We start from the raw sequence: 17649 nt of genomic DNA on the forward strand, positions 1-17649 counted from the left end.
ATTTTACATGGAGACAGTGTTTAAAACTAGCTTTAAAAACATATTTTTATGACTCCTTTTTATACTTGGACATGGTGAGTTTTGAGTTAAAATAAAGGCATTTTTGCTGGATTAATTAAACCTGATATTTTGTTTGCTTATTTATTTTGACCACTTTCCTCACTAAAACGTAACCTCTGTGAGAAGAGAAACCTTGTCTGTCCTATATTTTGACAAAATCCAGCTAGAACTGTATCTTGCTCATAGGGAGTTTGTCAATAAATATTTGTGAAATGGATGTGAGTGAATAAATGAATGAATTGATTAATTAATCCTTAATTTTGAAGCATGCACTCATTTTTCATGTATGTATTCTGAATTTCTACCTACATAATACAGAGGCACTAGTGCATTAATCCCAGATTTCCTTTCTAGAATACATTGTAAATGTTCTGTGTGACATTCTTAATGGTGTATTACAGTTAGAATGATGCTGAAAAAAATTATGATCATAAACAAGCCTTTTGGTGATTAAAAAGAGATAGAGATGTGATTTGCATTTTTATGCATCTGAAATGCAAATATTCTTGCACTTATGAGTCATCAAGAGAAATTAATGCAAAATCATTCAAGAGCTTGATTATTTTTTTAAAAGATTATCCAGGTAATTGTAAACTAATTGTGCAAATAAAACTATTCAAAATGGCAGGATTTGCTATTTATTGCAGAGGTAAGCAAAGGCTACTCGTTAGGTTCATCTTCTCTATCCCCTGAGTTCATCTCTCACCTCTCTTCAATTTAGATGGATAATTGCTCATAGACACAACTTTTCTTTTTTCTTGGATATGACTTGAGGCATCATGTCCAGAATCATTCAGAATATCAGTTTGGTTTTTAGAAAGCACATCCATGTATAGTCTGAAGAGCACTTTATAAAGGAAGATAGAAAATACAATGGGCCAAATACATACAATGATTCTATGCATGGTTCTAGAGCTAATTACAAAATCAATGGTGGGATGCCTGGGTGGCTCAGTTGGTTAAGCATCTGCTTTCAGCCCATAATCTCAGGGTCCTGGGATTGAGTCCCCACATGAGGCTTTCTGCACAGCGGGGAGTCTGCTTTTCCCTCTCCCTTTGCCCCTTCTCCCCCTTTGCTCATGCTCTCTCTCTGTCTCTATCTCTCTCTCTCTAAAATAAATAAATAACATATTTAAAAATATCCTTGGTGGGTGAAATCCAGACATCATCATCACCCTTACTTTCATTTCTTCCACTTCTTCTTAATTGGGTTCTAGGGTGAGAAGAATGACAGGCTGCCCAACAGTTCACAATGGGGTAATGTTTTGCAACGAAGCAAACTCAGAAGGAAGCCTTGAATGATCCGGTGATGTCAAGGCAACCATGTTTAAGACAGTGAGGGCTAGGATAAAGGAGGTAGTTCTCCCAAGTGGTGGCTCAGAGAAAGGATCTACCTCAGACAACACAGCAATGGGCTTCTGAGCTTTGGTGGGCCTGCATGTTAAGGCAAAACTCCCACTTGGACCACCATGAGGATACATGCATAGAAGGTGCTTTTACTGTTTATTGTCCCAAGATGTTACTTGCATAAAATGACCTGTGTGGAGGGCCCAGAGTCTGCACAACACTCTTTTTACTCTTTATTGCTTAGAAATGCTCCTGCCTAGGATATCTCATATGCCAGGTTTCAAATTCCAAAAACCGACATTGCAACTTTCCTTGAAGATCCCTGCAAATTATCATGAAGGGAAAGCAAAATTTCTTTAGATATTACTTCCAAACCCTATTCAAACCTTTGGCTTGGCTGTTCTTAAACCAAGTCTTCACTTTAGATGAAGTCTTAAATCAGACTTCACTTTAGATTTTTTGTGTGGGGTGCATAAACATAGCCATCCCTGAAGTTTCTGGCCCAGCGAATTTGGGAAAAGAACTACTGGATGGTCACACATGGCTGACAAATTCTGTCACACAAAATACCACTAACCATAAATTCATTTCACAGAAATAGTGACCAATACTTTAAGAGGAGACCTAGTGAGATAAACTATGATAGTGAACAGAAAGATCATTGCATTTACATAAGGAACTTATAATAATAATGTTATCCACAATAATCCCTACCATATACTGAGTACCCACTAAGTGTTAAGGACCAAGAGTAGTCATAAACATGTAATCTCATTTAAATGCTATTTTGGTGAGAGGAAGGAATACTGTCTCTAGGCAATAGAAGAAGAGGTTAAATGGCTGGGATAGGGAAAAAATCTAGCAGGTGATGAAAATGGATTCAAGGGCAAATTTGCCCCTGAAACACATGTTCTTTTCTTACACATGTCCTCTCAGTTTTTTTGTTTTTGTTTTTGTTTTTGTTTTTGTTTTTGCAAAGAGGAACAGAGTCACCATAAAACAATGTCATACCAAGGACAGACTCAAGTCATGAACATAAGCTTTGGTTGAGAGACAAGTGATACATTGATTAGTAGGTATATGTACAGTCACCATGTTTTCTCAACCAAAAATTGGGCCACATTTACTGACAATAGAATAGAGGGTTTTGTTTTATTTTATTTATTTTATTTTTATAAGTGAAGAGTCTATATTATGAAAAAGCAGTGTTATCTAAGTAAGTCACATGCTAGTTTCTTTCCAATAAAATGACAAAGCAGATTTCTTAAATAAATTACCGAGGGCAGAAATCACTACTGAAAGGTGCTACCCCTCACCCCACTTTGCACACACATAGCACCCTGTGTTGAGTATAAATAGATGCCTAAGGGCCTAGGACTTAGGGCCTGGAAATCTCTCCCATCTATTCTTGCGGGGCTCTGGTGGAGGGAGCAGGGACAGGAGCTGGGTCCCTAGAGCCTGGACCCTGGCAATAAAGGGGATGATTCCTCAAAGATCTCACTACTGCGTACACAGTTCAGAGCTCCCCAATACCTTCTGTTGCTTGTGCTTCATGTTGCAAGTGAGACAGCAACAAAGCTGAAGTATGGGATGAATTTCTAAGCCTAGAAGGGGAGTAGAGTGAACAACTGCCCACTTCTCTCCCCAAGTCCCTCTCAGGCCAGGCTGGGGATCACTGACATGACCAGATATGGCTGGAGCAGAAGAGCAGCACCCTGAGCAGCCCCCAGTGGGCCCTTGCTAGCAGTGGTCCAAGGGCACTGCTGACTACTGGGGCTTCCTCAGCAACTTGACAGGGATGCATAGATCCTAATATGAATGCATGGTGGTTGGTCAGATGTGGCTTGCTTCCTGGAATACAGAGCTCACTTCTGGCCCCTCACTATGCTCAAAGCAGGGGAAGTGGAGGACACCATAGTCTTCCCTGCAAAATATGGAGCTGGCAGGTGGCTCCATTTACTTGGGGGCTTGGTATATTCAGTTAATGATGGTGTCAGTGAGGTCAGCGGCTCTGGCTCCAGGCAGGTAAGACTTGCACACTTCCTACTCTGCTGGGTTCATCAGCTCTATGGGGTTTTCTAGAAAAAAACCCTGTCTTTGCACATGTTCATGCATGAGGAGAAGGAGGGAGAAGAAGACCCCCAGAAGGATGCTTGGAAGGAGGGCATTGTCCTCAGTCACAAATGAGAGAAACAGTCATGTGGCCTCTCCCTTCAGCCACAATGGCCTCAGCCAGTTCTTGAGACAGCAACTGGAGGTGCTGAACCCTAGCTCTCACAGGCTCTAGGTCACTATTGGATTCACTGGGGGAGGAGGCCTCTGTCACAGAGCAGGGGCTCTGGAAATCAGCCCCTTGCAGTGGGTAGGCATGTGGGCCTGTCTGGACAGAGTTGTGTGATAATCCCTCATCCACAAGCCCAGGGTTGAGCTGGAAGGGTAGCTCCAGACACCCAAGGGCTGTTCTGGCCCAGGCTGTGAGTGGAGTGCTACTGTCCCTCTGTGCTCCTCTCCTGCTCCTCCAGGCTCTTGGAGGGTTGCCACAGGCTACTTGGAGCCATTTTGGCAGGACTCCTGGATTCTCTGGGTCATACCACCTAAGGTGTTCTTAACTGAGTGAGCAACAGCCTGGAGGCCCTGGCTCTGGGGTTTCCAGGCATTTCTAGGGGGGCCCTGCCCATGGATTGAGGCTTACTGCTCTCAAGGGGCAGCCTTATCTGGAAATGGCTGTGCCTGGAGCTGAGGGCCCCACAAGAGGTCTCCGGATGGCTGACCTCATTCTCCTCCATCTGTTCCTGGTCCTGGAGTGACCTCTGGCACATGGAGGCCCCTACTCCCAGCCACCTACAAGCCATCTGCCTGGTGAAGAGCCTCTTCAGCCCACCAAACCCCAAACCTTAGCTTCGCCCAGCTGCCAGCATAGCTATTCAGCACCCACCCCACCCAGGACACAATATTTTAAATCAGACAATTGTGAATGTTCTAGGGCACACAGTCAATGTAAAGAAGTACATGACAAATAGCACATGGGAGGAAGAGACCCCAGATAGAAGGGAGATCAGTAGATAAGAGAACATTCTAAGCTGATGGTCAGTCAGGGTCATGGGATAGATGGGAAGCAGGTTGACTTGAAATATCTGAACATCTTATAGTCTCTCAAGACTCTAGCCATTCCTAAAAACAGAGCACAATGCAATTTTTTTTCTCTTATAAGTCCTTAAATTTTTCTCTTCACATAAATTTCTCTGAGAACATTTAAAGTGAAGAAATATAATTCAGATATCTTGAGTTCACATGTTTTGAAAATCTAAACAAAACAAGTGTTGTGCTGAAATTACATTGCTTTAAAATGAGATGCGATGCATTTTATACAAAACAAAGCTAGCTGAAAACAACATAAGAATGTAATTTTCTACAAAGTTGTCTGAGGTATGAAGTGATATGGAAAATGGATATCATATAACCTTATTCTGTTTATCAATATATAATTATGAAGTAATTTACAATAATGCAGTTATTGATTTAACTTCACCCGTGTGCCTTCAGAGGATATTTATACTTTAGGAATGAAATCTAACTAAATTATTGGATGAAAATTGCCACTGAGCCATCCTAATTAGAAAACAGATGCTGATGTGCAGATCATGTTTTATCCTGGTGCTCCCCTGATCCCAATATAGTTGCCTTCTTAATAGATGGATGTTGCTGTGGCTTAACAATTGGGATTAGCTCATATCAGTTCTACTGAGGTGAGCCTCATGCTTCTGCATGTGGCAAATAGGAAAACATTCTTTATTTCCCCTGAAATCCTCTGATATCTCACAAAAATCTAAGAGTAACAGTTACAGTTGGACTGCTAACAAACTCAGTATTTGTAAAAGAAACAAGAGAAATAAGGAAGGAAGGAAGGAAGGAAGGAAGGAAGGAAGGAAGGAAGGAGAAAGAGAGAAAGAAAAGAAAAGGAAGAAAGAAGGAAGGAACAAAAGATTAGAGGAAAGGAAGTGAGAAGAGAAGAAACCAAGAAAAGAAAGGCTACTTCTATTTCAAAGAAAAGAAAACACATGGTCTGTCAGGTGTAATCATATCTCACTTTGAATAATAATAATCTTATAAGGTTAATATATGATAGGTATTGGGATATTGCCAAGTGCAAGGACCTTCCTATTATGTGCTATTTTACTTACTTTTTCAGTGAGGTATTATTATCCCTCAGTCATGAGATGACCAAGACTCAGAGGGATGAAAAGTGTAAGAGCAGGATTTGAACCCAGGCAGTCTGGCTGTAGATTCCAAACCCTAATCTCTAAGCATTGGTATCTCAGTAAACTTCAAGGTTTGTTGGAAGCAGAAGTGTAAGTGGAAATAAAACTGGAGGGACAAGTTAGAAATTTGAATGCAAATTACTCCTGAAGTGTGAGGAGGATAGTTGGCAACCAGCACCTGAGATTTATAGCCCAAATGTGTTGTACCCCTTGTGTCTTCAATATGAAAATATGTCACCAGGTACCCAGCACAAAGCAGGCCTAATGATTGACCTGGGATGTAGAGATGTACCCATTGTGAAATGATCAAAATAACTTCTCTTTACAAATTAAGAACAATGATGCATTAGGGGTTTAACACCACGTAACAGATTTGAACAAGCAAGCTAAAATGTAGGCTCATAAATGTAATAACTTAAATTAGAACAATAACTTAAGTGAATCCCTAGAGTGCCAAACCAAGCCTTAGTTCCAGGAATATCAGTTCCAAAGTGAAAGGCTCTGGTCAAGCATTCTTCTCAATTTAATTTTGTTATTTTCCTAAAATAATGTGGTCACATTTTTGTTGTATCTGGGGAAGTCAGTTTTATAAGATCAGATCAGACCTGCAAGAGACAAGAATTAACTTATGCTCTCAACCATTAAGAATATCAGAAGGGAAGAGGAACTCTCCTTTCCTAAAAAGGACTTTGGACACATAACACAGCTTTGCTAAGCCGCGGTTAGCAAATAATCTAATTTTAGATTTATTTTATAAATCTAAAATATTTAGATGTAAAACAGGATACCGTAATAACACTGTACAAGAAGATGTGAAAAACAAATAAAATCTTACATTTGAAAGCGAGTTTTCAGGTGCTTCACACCTAGGTACTGGATATCTATTGTGCTTCTTTAGTTTTCCCATAAAGCTTACAGTCAAAGTGTTATAGCTTCTCCTTAAATGATCCTCGATTGTAAATGATAGTGAAGACGTCCATCTTGATGTGTCATTAAAACTGTAGAATGTTATAAGGTAACAAAAATGTTAGATGCTTTCTAACATAATTGTACAGCCAAGGTGAAATCCACCTCTATTCTCATCTTAAAAATCATCAGGGGTAGGAATCCACTCCAATTCTTCTGTCCCAAATACTTCCTTAAGATTTCTATGAGTTTTTCCAAGTCGTGCCCTCTAGCAATATGTAATGAGCCTACCTTATCTTCCATATGAGAGTCTTTCTAAAGGTGCAAAAATTGCTATTGGCATTTCTAGAAAGATTTCGTTTTTCCATGTCAAAAAATATTTTTGTTTGTTTTGCTTCATTAAGAAATATCCTTTTCAAGCATACCAACATGTTATACATACTTCTCTCAGGATACTCTATTTTCTCAATGCTCTTTTCAGACACAGAGACTATCTTCTTCTTTGGACAATACATTTTACTTGCAATATTATTATTATCCAAATAGATTTTTCAGTAGTTATATGCTGGATTAAATTGCACTTACTAGCCAACTAATAATTTTTAATATTGTACCAAGTCTGATGCAATTTAAAAATTTAAAATAAACAAAAAACAAAAAAAAAGAATTTCATATATATCTCAATTACATTAAATGTTACTTTTTGTTGTCTTTCTTGTCTATGACATTTTTGAACTCCATCATCCATTAAATATTTAAGTCTTTTTGTCATCTGTGATTTTAATATTCATTATCTGGAAGGGTCAATTTTAAAGATAATTGTGGTCCTTCAACTTCATAGTCTTGGTAAAAAGGTTCAGCAGACTTAGGTCATTGCCAGATTTGATCATGGTCATAGGCAACAGGCCAACAATATGCCAAGTAGGCTACCAGGTGTGAGAAATACCACCAGGTGTGAGAAATAGTTCCCAAGAATCAGAAACAGAATGGCAGTTAATACCTAGGGTCAAACTTGGACAAGAATCAGAGTCAGGCTGGCAAAATCCAGGGAATGTAAGACAATGAAGAGTAAATTAAAGGGTATTGAGGGAACAATTAATTGTGTTTCCAATCTTAAACCTCAACATTACAGAAGTAATAGGAGAAAATGCAATATATCTGAGTCTTATCTCCAGGAGTTACATCAGATTTCTCATGGTGAAGATAAAAAACAAACAAACAAAGAAAAAAAAACAAACTAAATCTAGCTAAACAAAACAAAACCAGCTTTGTGGTATTTTAGCAGGAGAGAGGAAAAATAATCATTTGGAAATACATCCAAGGGAAAAGTATCCATTACATCAATAAATTAAAGGGAAAAAAATCATATGGTCATATCAACAGAGGAAAAGCATTTGACAAAATCCAATATCCATTCATTATAAAACTTTCAGTAAACTAGGAATACACGGACTTTCCAACTTGATAAAGAACATCTACAAAAACATGTACAGATAATACTTAATGGTTAGAAACTACAAGCTTTCTCCCTAAGATCAGAAATAAGCCAAGGATGTTGCCTGTCATCACTTCAACACTGCACGAGAAGTTCTAGTTAATGCAATAACACAAGAAAATGAAATAAAAAATATGTAAATTGGGAAGAAAGATATTAAACTATGTTTACATATGACATGATTTTCTATGTAGAAAATGCCAAAGATTCAAGAAAAAACACTCTTGAAAAGAATAAGCAATTTGCATCATGCAACGTTTGTATAAAAAGTTAGTCAATGGATTTTCGAGATTCCAACAATGAATAGTCAGGGGCTTTGAAATTAAAAACACAAGGTCATTTACTTTAGCACCAGAAAAATTAATTACTTAGGAATAAATTTAACAAAATACATACCAGATCCATATGAGGATGACTGGAAAATTCTGGTGGAAAAAAATCAAAGATCTCAATAATTATAGAAGTACTTTATGTTCATAGATAAGAAGATTTGATATTAAGATATTAGTTCCTCCCAACTTGATCTATAGATTCAATATAATACTCATAAAAATTCCGGTTAGTTATTTTGGGGGTATGAATAAATGATTTTAAAGTTTATATAGAAAGAAAAACACTCAGAAATGCCAACACAATTTTGAAGATGAAATCAGAGGACTGACATTACCTGTCTTTAAAACTCACTGTAAATTTACAGTAATCAATCAAACATGCAAACAAAACAAACAAACTACAAAAACAAACAAGTAAATAAATGGGACAGGTTAGTAAGCCCAGGGATAAGTCCCCACAAACATAGTCAACAGATCTTTGATAAAGGAGTAAAAATAATTCAATGCAGAAAGGATAATCTTTTCAACATATGTCCAGTGCTGGAACCACTGGACATCCATATACAAAAATATAATGGCTATATATGAACCCAGATTTTATATCCCTCACAAAAACTAAAAAAGGATCATTTATCTAAATGTAGAATGTAATACTAAAATTTCTAGAAGGTGATACAGGACAGTCTAGCCAACCTTGGGACTGATAAAATTTTAGATGCAATTCCAAAGTCAGAACCTGTGAAAGAAAAGTAAGTTGGACCTGATTAAAATAAAAACGTCTGTTCTATAACTAACACTGTTAGGAGAAGGAAGACATAAGACAAAGAACAGAAGAAATATTTGCAAAACACATATTTGACAAAGGACTCGTATCCAAAATACATAAAGAGGGATCCCTGGGTGGTGCAGAGGTTTAGCGCCTGCCTTTGGCCCAGGGCCCGATCCTGGAGACCTGGGATCGAATCCCACGTCGGGCTCCCGGTGCATGGAGCCTGCTTCTCCCTCTGCCTATGTCTCTGCCTCTCTCTCTCTCTCTCTCTGTGTGACTATCATAAATAAATAAAAATTAAAAAAAAATAATAAAGAGTTCTTAAACTCAACAAGGAAATAGACAATCCATTGAGAAAATGAGCCAAAGATTCAAACAGAAGTCTTACCAAAGAAGATATACAGATGGAAAATAAGCATATGAAAAGACGCTCAACATTATGTCACTCAGGTTTTGCAAAATCAAACGACGACATACCACTACATATCTATCAGAATAGCTAAAATCCAAAACACTGATGATTAAAAAACTGCTACCAAACATGGAATAATAGGAACACTCATTCATTACTGAAAGGATGCAAAATGGTACAGAAACTTTGAGGACAGTTTAGCTCCTTTTTACAAAGCTAAACATTACCTTGACATCCAATTCAGGAATTGTGCTATTAGACTATTACCCAAATGAATTGAAAATTTAGGTCCAACACAAAACCTATACATGAATGTTCATATAAATGTTATTCCTCATTACCAAAAATCTGAAGCCACCAAGATGGCTTTCAATCTTTCAACAGACTAGTACATAAAACAAACTGTGGCACAGTCACACACTGAAATCTTATTCTGTAATGAAAGGAAATGAGCCATCAAGCCACAGAAAGACTTATTGCTAAGTGAAAAAAGCAAGTCTGAAAAGGCTGGGTAGTGTAGGACATCATCTACATGACATTTTGGAAAAGGCAAAACTATAGAGACAGAAAAAGATCAGTCATTGTCAGGACCTCACAGAGAAGGAAGAAGGCAGGGATAAATAGGTAGAGCACAGAATTATTTTTAGAGTTTTTATTTATTTATTTGAGAGAGACAGTGAGAAAGAGCACGAGCAGTAGGGAGAGGGAGGAGCAGGCCTCCTGTTGAGCGGAGAGCCCCACGTAGCATTGGATCCCAGGACCCTGGGATCATGACCTGTGCTGAAGATACTTAGTTGACTGAGCCACCCAGGTATCCCTGAAGCACAGAATTTTTAGAGCCATGAAACTACTGTGTATGATAATGTCCTGGTGTATACATAACGTTATGTATTGTCAAAACCTATAAAACTGTACAACACAAAGAATAAATCCCAATGTATGGACCACAGTTGATAATAATATGCCAACATCGGTTTATTAGTTGGAACAAATAGACCACATGAATGTAAGATGCTAACAATATAAGGGAAATGGGGCAGGGGAGAGGGGGGGATTCCAGAACTCTATTTACCATCTGTGCAGATTTTTTTTTTTTTTGAAATCTACAACTATTCTAAAAAATAAAATCTATTTTTCAGCAATTGTGTAGATGCAACCAGAGAACTTGATTGTGCGCAAGGTGGTGAAGAAAACAGTCTTGGGTTTGAATTCAATTTTGTCCATCACTAGCTGTGTGGCTTTCAGCAAGTTGCTTATTTCTGAGACTGTTTCCTTGTTAGTAGATTGAGAATAGCACTATCTTTAGTATAGGGTTATTATGTTTATTGTTAAATAAAATAACATGTGCATATGGGTAACTGACATATAATAAGTGTATAATAGTAGCTACTACTTGGATCCTAAAGGACTTAGAGATTTTAAAGACAGAACAGTAAAATTCATAAGCATCACTTGTGAAGATCATAAAATAATGTCACTTGTAGAGCACCTGCTGTATTTTTATGGGTATTAGGCATTTGTGGAAATAAAGGAAAAAGAACAAAAAAGACATGTTTTCTTCCTCAAATTAAGACTGATTTTAAAAACAGAAGAATTTTGTGCTCTTCATGATTTTCCCATCTTACCCCTTACTGCAACCATTAAGGAAGGAAAGGATGACAAAAGTAACTTACAAAGAGGTCCTTTAAAATACTCTTATGTGATAGTTTAAGCCCTTGCCCAGGGAAAAACTTAGTTTCTACTTTTCAACTCTACTCAAATGGGAAAGGTGCAGGGAGACTTTCACTTCTATACCTATCTGTTTTCTAAGGCTCTGCCCTGCATTTTATGGAATTATACACACCTTGAGATATAGAAAGGATTGTTTGATGGGATAATTTACGGTAATGGGCTTCACATCTATTTTATGGAATACATGTTGATCACTAAGCCATTCTACAAACTATGACCATCTGAGTAGAGTGAGGTCTTGGCAAATGGATTCCTCTATCATCTTAACTATCATCCCTCAATGTGAATAAATAATAGAGATTATTTTAGATCAAAAGTCAACCATGTTCATGGGCAAAAAAAAAAGTCACTACATATTTATCTCCAGGGCTATAGTTGTAGGTCAACTAGAGGACTTCGTGAGAGCAAATGGGTCTAGCTCATCCTCATCTTTCTGGTCACTGTTGAAATGTAATATCCTGGAGAGTACTCCCTTAAATTCAACCCCCTTATCCCACTCCCCACCACCAGTCTGGCATTTTCTGTCCCTCACTTTTACCAGTTTCTGTCACTTATACTATCAAAATCCAGTTATACATTTACTAGTTCATTTTGTTGTTTGTTTTCACTTTCCTACATGAAATTTTAAACTTTATGAGACTAAGGACCATGTGTATTTTATTCACCAAAAAATCCATAGTTCTTTCCATATTACCTGATGTGGATGGACATCAAAAATATCTACTGGTTGATTAAAGAATAAATGAACTCACAATGGTGCCATATCCAGTTGTTCTACATGGTAGAGAACATATATGTCTCTCCACTTGGGGGTCAAACAATTCAAATTATTAACTTCCACTTATTCTAAGAAGCTGGTAGTCATTTCCTCTGCCTTCAATTTGACCTTTTTTAAAAAATTCCCGAGTTACTGTTGGCTAGACCACGATGAAGATCAAAATAAAATCATCTTCCCACACATATAGGGGAAAACAAAGCTTGGATGTAAATACAAACGCAAAGAAACAAAAACAAAAACAAACCATTGACAATTCAGGATATTCTTTTCCTCGAGTATTTCAATAATCAAATATATAATAAAATGACACTAAGATTATTTACCTATTAGGATCCATTTAGCCAACAGACGTGGTGGCACAGATAAGTTAGTATAATAAAATATAATATGGCTTGATGTAAAGGTTAGAGTGGTTGATATATGAATGTGACAAGACACCGTTATTGGAAATTGAGTTTCTTAAAATTAAAACAAAAAGGTTTGGGATATTAGTAATATTTGTAGTCAATAGTAAGCAGATAAAAGTTTCATAATGACATATTAGTCAAGAATTTTCTCTTTCTAAATGACCAATGCATCATGTAGTAAAAAGTATTTTTTATGATTAACTGTTGCAGGAAAATTTTATCTGAAATCATTTGCTATTATTTAATATAGAAACCCCTCTGATACTATAAGGGAAATCTGACAATGGTGGAGGGTTTTGAAAGATTATTTTTAATATTTGGCATAATAGTCTATAATGGTTCCTATGGCTCTGATAACTCAAAAAGGGGATAAAAAAGCAAAAGTAAAGTTAAATCTTGTCATTTTGCCTTGATAACAATTAACATTTATGGAGGGTTTTTTTACCTGTGAGTTCATTCGACCCTTGGTTTCTCTTCTGAAATTTTCCCCACTGTTTTTTGGGTCACTAAAATACCACAGTTATTATTTTGGATGAACATGTCCTAACTTGTATTAAAATAAAAACCCCTGAGATAATGACAACACTTTTGGCTTTAGCACTCCATCAGGAAATGAGTTTGTGGGAAGGAAGGGCATGGAAAAGATGAAAGAAGAAGTGTCATTGGTATGAAACTCTGAGCATAGCTCAAAGGTTGGAATCAGTGTGATATCCTTCATGGATATCAAGGAAATGGGAGTATTTAATTGAATTGACAATAATGGTATGGAATGAATTGGGAGAAATACCAAAAAATCACTGATTACTAGTATTATAATAATAAACATTTCCACGTGTTAACAGTTTAAATTTACTACATAGAGATCCAATTTCAGGAATAAGACAATATAAAGTGTTTTGTCAAACTCTTTTGCTAATACATATGAAAAATGATGGATAAAACATTTTGAAAATGTGTGATGGGATAGGATGTTCTAGATTCATTTCTCCCATTCCTTATATAACCACATATTATAGGAATAATTCAGCATGTGATCCTAACAGGACTCTAAAAGGAAGAACATGGACGGACTAGGGATTTCAGGACTTAAGAAAAAACACTAAATTGAACACCTAGATTTTCTTTTTGTCCCCCAAATATGGAACAGTGGATTGAGGGGAGGCCTATAATTTGGAACTGCAAAAAGGCATAGAAAACAAGCAAACAATTAAAGCCTGATGTTTCTGGCCAACATACTCAGAAAGGGGCAACCCAGTAGATACCTAACAGGGAGGTTCATTGCTGTTCCAACACCAGTGTCAGCAAAGCCTGTCCAGGAACTCATCCTTAATCTGCCCTATAGACTCTTGGCAGAAGTGTCTGTACCATGCCCTGGGCAGTAGTAGGCCTGTTGGGCTACAGTGTCAGCATCAGCAGAGTACCTGCCCTGTCCCCAGGGCAGTGGAGACTCAATCTACCACAGCAAAAGCGACTAAGGCCAAGTGTTTCCTGAACCTCCTACCTAATGGCACCGGGATGGAGAGGTGGTATTTGCAAAGATCAGCCAAAAATCCCAGAAGATGGGGCTCCTGGGTGGCTCCATCAGTTAAACCTCCAACTCTTGAATTCAGCTCAGGTCATGATCTTGGGGTCCTGAGAGATCAGCCCCACATGAGGCTCCAAGTTGAGGATCAAATCTGTTTAAGAAGATTCTTTCTCTCCCTCTGCCCCCCTCTTCCATTGCTCACATGCTCAGTTTCTCTTTCTCTGTCAAAAAACCCAAAAAAAACAAAAAACAAAAAACAAAAACAAAACACAAACAAACAAAAACCTCAGCAGAGCCATAAGACTAAAACTGACCAGAATAGCTTGGCAAAACTAAATCGTCATCAGAGCTATAGCTCATAAAACCGATCCAGGACCTACATGCTAAAATGAATCTGCATAGAGTACTGATGACTGAAAAAGAAGATTTAAACAGGATAAATGGGCTCTTAATATTATATTCAAAATATCCAGGATATATGCAAAAAAAATCACTCATTATACTAAGAATCATGAAAAACACAACTTGAATATTGGAATTATCTGACAGTATTTTAAAGCAGCTATCATATAGACATTCAACAAATAATTTAAAATTCTCCTTAAAAATGAAAAAAAAAAACAATAGAAGCTCTTAGCTAAGTAACAGACATTATAAAAAGGAATCAATTTGAAACTATATAACTGGAAATTAGAATAATTGTAATAAAATCTTTTTGGATGGGCTCACGATTTGAATGATGATGACAGTGGGTAGAGTCAGCAAAATTGAGAACAAATCAACAGTTTTTCTTTCTAAACAACAGAAAGAAAACAGACGAAATAAATGAACGACACTAACAATGAAAGGAAGATAGTCTCAAGGAATCCTGGGACAATTAAAAAAGAACTAATATTTGTATCACCAGAGTCCCTGAATGAGAGTAGAAAGTTGGAGGACTGAAATGTATTTAAAGATATACTGGTTAAAACTTCCCAAATTAAGTGCAAGACATAATCCTACAGATTCAAGAAGCCAAGTCTACCCCCAAATAAGTATGAAAAAAAAAGCCATACCAAGATTCAACATAATTAAACTTTAACAAATTAAACTGAAAACTAAAAACAAAGAAAACAACTTAAAACAGCCTGATAGAAAAGATTCATTGAGGACACCTGGGTGGCCCAGCAGTTGAGCAACTGCCTTTGGCTCAGGGTATGATCCCAGATTCCAGGATCAAGTCCCACATCAGGCTCCTTGCGGGGAGCCTGCTTCTCCCTCTGCATATGTCTCTGCCTCTCTCTGTGTGTCTTTCACGAATAAATAAATAAAATCTTAAAAAAAAAAAGAAATGGTACATTATTGCTTATAAGGAAACATTAATTCAAATAACAGTGAATTTCTCATCTGAAAATACAGAAGCCAGAAGAAAGTGTCAAAATATCTTTCAAGTAGTGAAAAAAAAAAAAAAAAAAGAATTGTCAACCCAGAATCCAACCTCTAGTGAAATTCCTTCAGAAATGCAGGGAACTGAAGACATTCACAGACAAAAGGAAACAAATACCATTTATCACCACAGATCAACCCTTAATGAATAGCTAGAGGAAGCTCTCAAAACAAAAAGAAGGTAATAACAGAAAACTAAGACTTTCAGAAAAGACAGAAGAACAACAGAATGAGTAAAAATAAGGGTAAACCTAATACACTAGTCTTTACCTCATGAGTTTCTTAAAACCTAGTTTTTGTTCAAAACAAAAACTATAATGCCATGGGGCACTCAATGTATCTGGAAGAAATACTTAGGATGATAATATATAAAAAAATGGCAAGGGCAAAAAGTATCATCAGTGAAAGCAAGTTTTCTACAGTTTCTTCAAAGTGTTAAAACTTTGATATTAATAGTCTAAATTGTATATACATATTGTGGTATCTAAAGCAAGCAACTATGGTAAGAAAGCTCTACAAAGAAGGGTGCCTGGGTGACTTAGTCAGTTAAGTGTGTGACTAATCTTGATTTTGGCTCAGGTCATGATCATGGGGTTGTGAGATTGAGCCCTGCATTGGGCTCCATGCTGGGCATGGAGCCTGCTTAAAACTGTCTCTCCCTCTCCCTCTGCCCCTCCCCCTGCTTACACACATGCTGTCTCTCTCTCTCTCTCCCTCTCTCTCTCTCTTTAAAAAAAAAGTAAAAGCCTTGACAAAGAGATATGCTGAAGCCATTATAGTTAGATAAACCTGAAATCCCACCCAAAAATCAAGTAACATACAGGAAGGCATGAAAAAAAGAAGTGAAGGAATAAAAAGCAGAGAGAACAGGCTGAAAAAAGGCTAAAAAAGCAGACTTTACCCCTATAACATCATTAATAACTTTAAATATGTGTGATATAAATACACCAGTTAAAAGACAGGCATTACTATGGATTTAAAAAGGAAAACAAAAAACTGTGAGTTGACTATTTACTATGTAAAAGAAACTCACTCTAAACCTAACATATGTAGGTTGAAAGCTAAAGAATGGAAAAAGAAATATCATGCAAATATTATTTTTTTCCAAATATTAATTTTAAGAAATGGCAAGAATGGCTATATTAATATTAGCTACAGTAGGTTTCAAAGCAAAGATAATAGGGACAAGTTGGGACATTGCATATTCATAAAAGACTCAATACACCAAGAAGCTAACAGTGGTCCTAAATGTGTATGCATCAGATGCAACAGAATTTCCAATTGCATGATGCAAAAATTGAGAGAACTGAAAGGAGAAATAGACAAATCCAAAGTTATCATTGGGACCTCAACATCTTATTTTTAGCACCTGGTAGAACTATTAGAAACTTTCAAGGTTGGGATAACTGAAAAACATCATCAACCAACAGAATCAAACTGACATTTAAGGAATGCTTGATCTGACAAAACCAGAGTAAATGTTCTTTTCAAGTGTCCATGGAATATTCACCAATAGCAACCATACCCTAGGTCATCGAATACATCTTAACAGATTCAAAGGGATTGGAGTCATACAGAGGATATCCTTAACCAAAGTGGAATCAAATCAGAATCAATAGTAGAAAGATAGTAGAAGTTCTTTTAACACACTGAAATCAAATAGCACATTATTAAATAATACATAGGTCAAAGAGGAAGGCTCAAAAGAAAGTTTAAAATACATATAACTACAGGAAGATTAAAATATTTTGAAATCTGTGGGGTGCAGCCACAGTGCTGAGAGGAAAAGAGCATTAAGCACTCTCATTAAAAAAGAAGAAAGATCTCAGGGTCACCTGAGTGGCTCAGTCAGTTAAACATCTGACTCTTGATTTCAGCTCAAGTCATGATCTCAGGGTTGTGGGATCAAGCTCTGCATGCTCAGGGCAGAGTCTGTCTGAGTTTCTCTTTCCTCTCCTTTTGCCCCTCCCACTTGTGCTTATGCTGTCTTTCTCTCTTTCTAAAATAAATAAATCTTAAAAAAAAGAAAAAAAAGATCCCAAATCAATAACCCAAGTTCCTACCTTAAGAAACAAGAAAAGAAAGAATAAAGCAAGTAGAACAGAAATAAAAATGAGAGCATAAATAAATGAAAATAAAACAGAAAAAATGATTAATAAAACAAAAAGCTTGTTCTTTAAAAATTTCATAAACTTCTAGGAAC

At 36.8% G+C, this 17649-nt stretch overlaps 1 pseudogene; it reads right to left on the reverse strand.

The window, feature by feature from the left end:
* Window positions 1–3580: 3580 nt before the first annotated feature.
* On the reverse strand, window positions 3581–4259 carry LOC140625950 (protein PIMREG pseudogene; annotated as a pseudogene).
* Window positions 4260–17649: the final 13390 nt, after the last annotated feature.

Source organism: Canis lupus, chromosome 37 (genome assembly GCF_048164855.1).
Source record: "Canis lupus baileyi chromosome 37, mCanLup2.hap1, whole genome shotgun sequence".
NCBI classification, from domain to species: domain Eukaryota; kingdom Metazoa; phylum Chordata; class Mammalia; order Carnivora; family Canidae; genus Canis; species Canis lupus.